Below are 8,076 nucleotides of genomic sequence, written 5' to 3'. Positions count from 1 at the left end.
GTAATTTTCCACCACCAGGATATTTTTTCCAGCACATGGTCTTCCTTGTCTTCATCTTTGACCCTTGACTAAACATGTGGTGGAGATAAAATGTTTAAATTTTTAAAATTTTAAAAACGGGCCAATGACATGATGCCATGTGTCATGCCTTTATTAATTTATTATTTTCCTTTTTAAAAGGCACAAAATCAGCCCATCTTCCACCCCATGGCCGGCCAAACCAGCAAAAAGAGAGAGAAAACAGAAAACAAAACCCTAGAGAGAGAAAATCAAAGAAAAAGTGTGAATTTTCAAGGAAATTAAGTGAAAAAGGTGAGTTTTTTCTATTAAGCTTGAGTTTTCTTATTCCCAAGCATTTCTCTTTATTTTCCATGATTAAATTACATGTTTTCATGATGAATAAATTCTGGAAAAATGGGTTAGGAGAGAGAAAGTTGTTGGATTTATTTGATTTTAATTTATGTTAGTGTTTTTAGTTAGTTTAGCATATTTAGAAACAAAACAACAAGAAAAGAATTTATTTTCTCCCCCAACCATTAATGGCTGAATTTACCATGTAGTGAGTGAGGATGAGTTTGATTTTATTCTAGGAGAATTGGTTAAGGAATGATGAATTATGAGCCTAGAAAAATAATGGGAATTTTCGGAGCAAAAATACGAATTTTTACCCACTAGGGGTATTTTCGTAATTTGCTGTTGGGACTGATAATTTGCACCACACTGAGGGACATTAAGTTAATTTGGGTGCAATTGAGGTATAGAAACTGAAAAGAATTAAATTGGAGTTTAAACGGACCCGTTAGGAATTTAATCGGGTGATAAGACGAATTAGGCCAATACCGGGTTTAAATAGTTACCAGTGCATTTTGCATTCCATATCATGCATTGGTAATCTAAATTAATTTAATTTTGATTTAGTACCAACTTGGTGAAACTCTCGATTTTGTATTGTGTCAAGGTGGTGAGTCCTCCGATAAAGGCAAGGAAATTGCATCCGAGGACCAGTAGACAGAGTGCTTCGAAAGTCTGCATTCTAGACATAGTGAGTAAACTTACTGTCATTTTAATTATCTAGGGTGGTTTTTAGATGCTTTCATGAATTCTATGGAAAAAGGAATTTAAAAAGATAAATTTTCATGTTTTATGAATAAATGAGTTTCAATGAAATTAAATTATAAATTGTTTTGAAATTAATAGTGATTTTGAAAAATAGAGTACACGAAGACTGTTAATTGTGGCAATTTGATTGTTTAAATTAACTGGCTTATGATAAATTGAGCATGATTGGCTAGTTGGCAATTGTATTGAAATGCGAATTGTTTGGTTACCTTGAAAAACTACGAATTACAAAATTGCCATATCATGTTATTGAGTTTTATTATATGGTGGATTATATATTAATTAATCACTGCAGTAGGGGGTTTCTGTGGACCAGCCTTTTAGAGGGGCACGGTAAACCCCATTATATTCTTACCTCGAACGGAGAGGCGCGTAGGGTATCTCCTGGGGTAAAGTTTAGGGTTCACTTCAGCTAAACCACCACGTGAGGGGGAACTCAGCCAACGCCAAGGAACGACTATGTTTTCAAAACAAAAACATGATTTATGTGAAATGTGAATTTTAATAGCCTTGGCGGTCTCGGTAGGATGCCTCGGCCAAGGTGTCCCCGAGAATGGATTTATGGCACAAGCCTAGATTTTTATGAGATTCATAAGCCTCTTTACGTGTTTCGAACAAAATGTGTTCTAATGCTATAACCCAGTTTATGATGATTTACTTTATTGTCTCCATGTACTCAACTCTAGATGTTTAGGATGATGTTTGTTTACTCATTGAGATTTTATAATCTCACCACCCTCCTTTCCACCCATTTCAGGTTCAGTATAGACTGTAGATAGCTGATCTCATCGAGGACTACAGTGGGATCTGCATTTTCCAAACCGTAGGTTCAAAGTCCTCTTTACTTTTGTTTATTCGGGGGCACTCTTGTTATTGTAAATTAAATTAAATATTTTAGCTTACTGTATTTAAGTATGTATAAATTTATTTAGCTTTTACGTTATAAAAATTATTCACGTATAACTCTATAAATATTGTTTTATAAGAAAATAGAATATTTTACTTAATATTTCTTTTATTTTCTTATTATATTCAAATAACCATAATTTCGTTTTAAATGAAGATTTTAGACTTTTAAACTCATTTTGAATATGAATTGTGTGTTTTGTACTTGTATATTACGTTTTAGCCAGTTTTAAAATTTTTGAGAAAAATGACCAAAATACCCTTGTGAGACGAAAAATTAATATTTTATTTGTTTAAAGTTGGAAACAGCTTAAAATATTTTAGAACACGATATTTGACAATGGTTGCTCACAAGGGAACAGAGAAACTGATAGTAAAGCCTTGCGGGGTTTCGGGTTGACATTCAGGGCAATAAGTGTCTACCGGGACACCGCGGCGGTTGTCACGGGCTCGAGGGGAGTACCGGGTCGTGACATCTCCCATCGGAGGTAAATATATAATTGGGTTACTATGCCTCTCTCATAGATAGTCCATGGAAACCCCCACCATTGTAGTGACTATGGATTATTTTATCTACCACCTGATTTATAAAATCTTTTTCTGCATGACATGACAATTTATCGGAACCTAGCTTCTCAAGGCTGAATACATAGTACAAATAATTTTAACACAAAAAATCAGTTTAGCCATTCATGCTCATATATGTCATAAGCTATTCAATTTAAAACCATAAATTTACAACACAAACAAGCAGTCTCCAATTACTCTATTTTCAAAACCAGCATTCAATTTTCCAGAAAATTTATAAAATCACAATTTCTCCTAAAACATAGCAATTTACCATTTAAACCCATTTTTCATAAAATCACACAATTGTATAAAACTACTCTAGATAATTAAGACGATAATAAGTTTACTCACAGTTCTAGGAGTCGATGTACTCCTAATCCCAGTCTTCAAGCACAATCTTTGTACTTTTGCCAGTGTAATTTACTCACCACTTATCCACAATGGACAATACATAATTCACCACATCAATGCTTGACCATTATAAAATCAATTCAGGCTCGGTGTATATGCATGATATGATATGCAACTTATCCGACTATCGCTTAAATGCGGTGCTGACCTAATTCGACCTATTACCCGATTAAATGACAATTGTGTCTGATTTGGCTCCAAATTGCTCTATTTCATTTCTAATATTTCAATTCACTAAATACAATTTCAATAATCTAAAATTCAGCCTAACAACCCTCGCAATTCTTCTTGAAAATTTTGGCCATTGTGGTGCACTATCACTAAAAATTTTCCCATTCCATTTTCTCACCATAAATCATCATTTCATCAATTTTTCAACCAATTCACTTGATCACAAAATCAATTTATTACTTTTACACTTCACATAGGGTTTAGCCATTGAAGGTTCATGGGGAAAATGGATTCTTTTCTTGTTGTTTTGTTTCTAAACATGCTTAACTAACTAAAAACACTAACATAACTTAGAATCAAATCAATCTAACATCATTCTCTCTTCATACCCATTCCAACCAGCCATGAATTCATCATGAAAACATGTAATTTAACCATGAAAATTAAGGGAAAATGCATGGGTAAGGTAAATCACTAGCAAAATCAGAGAAATTTTACCTTTGCTTGATCAAATCCTTGAATTCCAACACTTTCTCTTTGATTTTTCCCACCTAGGGTTTGTTCTTCCTTGGTTTCTCTTCTCTTCTGGTTGGCTGACCACTATGGGAGAAATGGGCTGATTTTTATGCCTTTTTATAAATAAACAATAAAATAATAAAAGCATGACACATGACATTTCCTATTGGTTCAAATTTTAAATATTTAACTTTTAATTCTTTAATTCTCCACCACACATTTCTCATGTTTATCCATTTCCATGATGAATAAAATTTCTTGGTCTTGACAAGTGTCGGGGGTGAAAATTTACCGATTGGCCCTCGAAGTGGCAAAATTACCATTTCGCCCCTATATTGCAAATTTTATTGAAATTAAAATTTTTCACTTCTAAACCTCAAATCACACTCCAATACTCAAATCATACTCCAATAAGTCAAATGGGGCCAAAAAATTTTTTTCTAAAATTTTCATTTTGTCCCCAGGTGACAAATGATCATTTTGCCCCTGGATAGTAAAAATTTTGGTTTGACTCCAAATTGATCCTCGAACTCTGAATTACCATTTTGAGTCATCCCTGGACTGTAAAACTCTTAATTTCACCTTAAAATTCCTATTTGAACTAGTTCGAGGCTTAATCGACTTAATGATACCATTAGGGGCAATATCATCTTTTAACGATTTCTTGAACTTCCTAAATATGCAACTATTCTATTGAGCATGTAAATGACGTCGTAATTATTTTATAAAACAGGGTTTGACATAGGGTGTTTTGTAAAACAAACTATAGTTATTACTTCTTCTAACTATGTAGAAATTTTAGCAATTCACGAGGCAAGTTCTGAATGTTTTTGAATCTTTAACTCAAAATACTCGAGAAAAGTGTGGCTTATCAACCAAAAAGGAAATTCCAAGAACGTTATATGAGGATAATACTGCTTGCATAGCAAAGTTAAAGAAAGGATACATCAAAGGCGATAGGACAAAACATGTTTTTTCAAAACTCTTATTCACTCATGATCTCTAAAAAAAGGGTGATATTAATGTTTAACAAAATTAGTCAAGTGACAATCTAATAGATTTGTTCACCGAAGTCATTCTTATTGCAACATTTGAAAAGTTGATATAAAAGGTTGAAATTCATCATTTTAAAGATCTCTATAATGCAGTCATTAGGGGGAGTAAAATACTGTACTCTTTTCCTTCATCAAGGTCTTTTTCACTGGGTTTTTCTTGATAAGATTTTTAATGAAGTAGTATTTCAAAAGCATATTCTTGAAAAGAATTATGTACTATTTTTTCTTCACTCAGATTTTTTCCCCATGAGGTTTTTCCCTAATAACGTTTTAACGAGATATATTCTTAATACAATGGCAATTCAATGGGAAGTGTTATGAACAAATGTGTGAACGTCCATTATGTTATGACCCAAGAAGTGCAGACCAAGTCAAACAACCTAACAGGCAAAATACAAGAAATGTAATCTGATTTGAACCTTTAGATATAATTAGATTATGATTATGATTATGATTCAAGGGGTTGTTGGCCTATAAATAGGTCCCTCACTTCATTTGTAATTACACATTTGAATAAGATCTTACTCCCTCTCAATACTTTCTCTCCCTCTAAATACTTTTTTTTTTTATATTTCTCTTATAGTTGTTCTTTCAGTTATATTTCACAACAATTTCTAATATTATTGATGTTTTTATTTTAAAAAACATGTTCAATTTTTATTTTGTTTTTATATTATTATCTTACTTATATATATATATATATTAAATTTTAAGTTTTCATTAAAGAAGGAAAAACAATATTAGAGTTAATTGGTAATTAAATTTTATGTTTTGTAAAAATTATTTAATTACAAATTCATTTATATTTTAGTGTTAAATTCATGTTGAAGATGATTTCGAATTCAAATCATTTTGGATTCAAAATTTTTTAATTTAGATCTAATTATTTCAACTTCCATTGTTTGACTTTTTATTAACTCAAGTCTTGTAAAACCCGATCCTATAAATACATGTCATGACATACATGCATTGAGTAGCATGTTATTACGCTAGAAAAACACCTAAGAATAGACGAAACCCGATATTGTACCTAACGGTACACTTAAATTGATTTAACATCGAACTAGTTCAAATAGGAAATGTAGGATGAAATTTAATATTTTATAGTCTAGGAATGACTAAAAATGATTGTTCGGAGTTCGAGGGTTCATTTGGGGTAAAATTGGAAATTTCGATGTTCAAGGGAAAAATCGTCATTTTGCCACCTAAGATAATAATTTGATTATGGAGTGAAATTTTTGACCAAGATTAACTATTTGGAGTATAATTTAATGATAGGAAGTGAAAAAGTTTAATTCTGGTGATTTTTGGAGTGTAGGGGTAAAATCGTAATTTTGCCAATCGTAGACAAAATTTGAGATTTTGAGAGAATTTAGATCAAATTTGACAAATTGGAGAATGGTATCAGTATAAGGGATGAAAAATATGTCTATGGGCAATTTTTCAATTTTTGGGGCAAAAATGTAATTTTTGACTTTTACGGGGGCAAAAGTGTAAATTTCAAAAATTACTCCACCGAGACTTTGGATAAGTATAAGAATTTTATCTAAGCTATGGATATGTGGGACAAGTGTATGGTGAAAATTTGAAAACAAATGGATGAAATTTTAAAAATGGGCCAATGGGAAAGTGACATGTGGCATTTTTTTAATGATATAATATTATTTTAATGAAAAATCAGCCCATTTAAACCCAAATTTTAAGTGCTGGCCGGCCATAAGAAAGAACAAGAGAGGAAATAGAGAGGAAAGGAAGAAAAAAAGAAAAACCAAAGAGAAACAAGAAAATTCAAAGGGAAACTCACGGTTTTCGACCGTTTACGCGTCTAACGGTAAGATTTTTCGATTTTAGCTTGATTTCTACCTTTCGTATGCCTTTATTTCCATTTAGCATGCTTGAGGAGAGAGATAAAAAAGTGATATCAAGGTCTGGACGAAATTCTAGGGGAGAGAAATTGAAATTTTTAGGTTTTGATTTTTAGTTAAATTGATAGTTTTAGTTAGTTAAATGTGTTTAGAAATTAAATTGGGCAAGAAATCATTAAATTTTCACAATACCCACTCTTGGCTGAATGCTCAATGCTGTACAATGATGATGAATTGATTTTATTCTAAGGGAAATGAAGAGAAAATGATGAAAAATGATTAAACGTGATAGAAAAACAAAGTAGAAAATTAACCGAGTTAATGTCTCATTTTTGGTCGAATTTTCCAAGGAAGGGAGTGAGCTGATTTTGTTGTTTTTAGAAGGTTATTGGCTGATATTTAATGGTTAGAAATGTTGGAGAGAGAATAGGATGATTTAGAGCTAAAATGGAGCGCGTTAGCAATTTCTCGAGCAAAGTGTCAAAAATAGGTTAATACCGCGTTTAAGCCGTTTTAGGCTATTGCATTTCATACCATGCATTAGTATAGGATTTAAGTTAATTATATAGTGATTTAGCATCAATGTGATGAATTGTGTAAATTTTTGTAATGTGTCTAGGAGGAGAGCCTTCCGAAAAAGGCAAAGAAGTCGTACCCGACGAGTAGTGATCGGGGCGCTTAGAAAGCTTTTAATTTGTACAAACGGTGAGTAAACTTATTATTATTGTAAATTATCTAGAGTTTATTTTAAATGCCCTTTATGTATTTTATGAAATGAGAACGAGATTAAAACGGGATTTTTGATGTTTTAGGAATAAATGTGACAAATAAAAATATATTGTATTGATTATGAAATTGAGTAACTGGAGGCTACAAATTGACTTGAAAAATATATATTTTCCTAGGAATGGCTTATGAGAAATGAGTATATGTGGCTATATTTTGTGAGTGCATTTGGGAAATTTATGTAAGTTGATTTTACTATGCAGGCTGGATAAATAAATAAAAGCCACGTTATATTGTCGAAATTTTAGTAAAATTGGTGGGTTAGTCACTGCAGTGACGAGTTTCCGTGGACTGCTTATTAGAGGGGCACGGTAAACCCAGTTATATAGTTACTCCGGTTGTAGAGGCGAGGAGGGTAACTCCTGGGGTAGTATTAGAGCTCACTTCACGTCGAACCCCCACGTGAATGTGTAACTCGGCCAACGCCAAGGAACGACTGGTTTTTAAAAATAAAAATGTGTTTCACGTGTGAATATTTTAACACCCTTGGAGACTCGGTTAGATGCCTCGGTCAAGGTATCCTCGAGGATTAGTTTTGGCTTGAGCCTTGTTTTAATAAAAGACATAAGCCTTAACAATTGTTTTGGTAAATTATAAATATTTTATGGTTTAAGAAATAAATTGAAAACATTATGAAATGGGTTGAAATTTATTGTTTAAACTTGCCTCCATTTTAC

General features: G+C 32.2%; 1 long non-coding RNA gene across 1 annotated transcript; it reads left to right on the top strand.

The window, feature by feature from the left end:
• Positions 1–209: 209 nt before the first annotated feature.
• Positions 210–2,057, top strand: LOC148762409 (uncharacterized). Its single transcript, XR_016026140.1, has 3 exons — positions 210–312; positions 959–1,042; positions 1,877–2,057. It is a non-coding gene; the product is annotated as an uncharacterized LOC148762409 (long non-coding RNA).
• Positions 2,058–8,076: the final 6,019 nt, after the last annotated feature.

This window comes from Theobroma cacao, chromosome 5 (genome assembly GCF_053813885.1).
Source record: "Theobroma cacao isolate CCN51 chromosome 5, ASM5381388v1, whole genome shotgun sequence".
Taxonomy (NCBI): domain Eukaryota; kingdom Viridiplantae; phylum Streptophyta; class Magnoliopsida; order Malvales; family Malvaceae; genus Theobroma; species Theobroma cacao.
The sequence above is the reverse complement of the archived record's forward strand: the minus strand, read 5'-3'. Positions and strand labels throughout refer to the sequence as shown.